Here is a 1,461-nt window from a genome sequence, read left to right as displayed (position 1 = left end):
ACTTTTTTGGGTACCTTTTATAGCCTACATGTATTTAAAAAGGCGAACAGGAAAATTAAGCCATAAAATGATGTGAAAAGTTTTAACAAAATTTAGGATCTTTTCCCAATTACAAAGCAACACAAATAAGGTTGAAACTTCATGGAATAAAAGTTGTAACACACTGTATTTCTTTAATATTAACTGAAATGCTTTTGAAATATTATATTTGAATTGTAAATATTACATGGTGCTTTTTATTTTCAAGCTGAACTTTTGTTTAAAATGTAAAAGAAATGGTTCTTGAAAATACTGATGAACCAGGCAAAAGGATGTAGTGTTCTCCTCTTGCTGGTCAGTCACCCATCCATGGACAGGATGATAGTACTTATGTGCTCATAGAATTTTACAGTAGTTAGATCACGTAGATCAGTGCATGTAGTTAGATCAGTGCATGATCTTACTTCTGGGTTTACACCTTTAGTGAGCATGAACAAGGGTTCTGTTCCTTGGCCAGAGCCTGTCTCTTGGGCCTAAAGTTCTTTGCATGGTATCCTTTACAATAGGTCTCATCTTCTTTCTTAGAGTTGCTGATTCAAGACCCTTCCCACACTTGGCACATAGGAAACAGTTTCTGTGCTAGGGTTTTCCAGTTCCAGTTATCTTCTCAGCAGCATATACAGAATCCCCACATCTGGAACACTTCTCGGTACCTCTGTATTTCTGAGCAAATTTAGAAGCGTCAGACATTTCTGGGATACCTGGGTGGCTCAGTAGGCTGAGCATCTGATTCAGCTGGGGTCATGATCTCACACTTCGTGAGTTCGAGCCCCACATCGGGCTCTGTGCTGACAGCTCAAGACCCTGGAGCCTGCTTCGGATTCTGTGCCTCCCTCTCTCTGTCCCTCTCTCACTCTCTCTCTCAAAAATAAATAAATATTTAAAAAAAATAAAATAAAAAGTTGTCAGACATTTCTAAATTGGCTGTGGTCATGTGAGGTTGAACATACTTGGTTTTGATGCCCACCAGCCTCTCCCCACTATCCATGTTGAGTGTACCAGTGCCCCTGCTGTAACCATAGCCTTTCGGCCCATCCTTTCCATAGCAAGATTTGCAAGTAGACCTTTGCATCGTGCATCACTGCTCCTGTGCCATCTAATTTTTTCCTGCAACCCATGCACAGAAGGCAGCAGCTGTGGAAGCTTCTCCCATCACCCTGTACCTTTTCTACAGAGTCCCACATTTGGTTCCAGCTCCCTAGACAAGCATTTGAGTTGGAGGTAGGACCACACACCACAGAGGATAGCTAGGGAGGCAGGGGAGAAGGAGCATTTGTGGAGTCAGGGAACCCAGGGAAGTCTTTACAAGTTTGGATCTCTACACAGCTATTTCACTGAGACTTTATATTTTTACTTTTTCCTAATATTTCTGTATTATCTCAATACTGATTAATTTCTATATTCAATTGTTGGATATTGGTG

At 40.9% G+C, this 1,461-nt stretch overlaps 1 pseudogene; it reads right to left on the bottom strand.

The window, feature by feature from the left end:
* Nucleotides 1–338: 338 nt before the first annotated feature.
* LOC125910312 (cysteine and glycine-rich protein 2-like) lies at nt 339–1,223 on the bottom strand (annotated as a pseudogene).
* Nucleotides 1,224–1,461: the final 238 nt, after the last annotated feature.

This window comes from Panthera uncia, assembly GCF_023721935.1.
Source record: "Panthera uncia isolate 11264 chromosome B3 unlocalized genomic scaffold, Puncia_PCG_1.0 HiC_scaffold_1, whole genome shotgun sequence".
In the NCBI taxonomy this organism is placed as follows: Eukaryota; Metazoa; Chordata; class Mammalia; order Carnivora; family Felidae; genus Panthera; species Panthera uncia.
The sequence above is the reverse complement of the archived record's forward strand: the minus strand, read 5'-3'. Positions and strand labels throughout refer to the sequence as shown.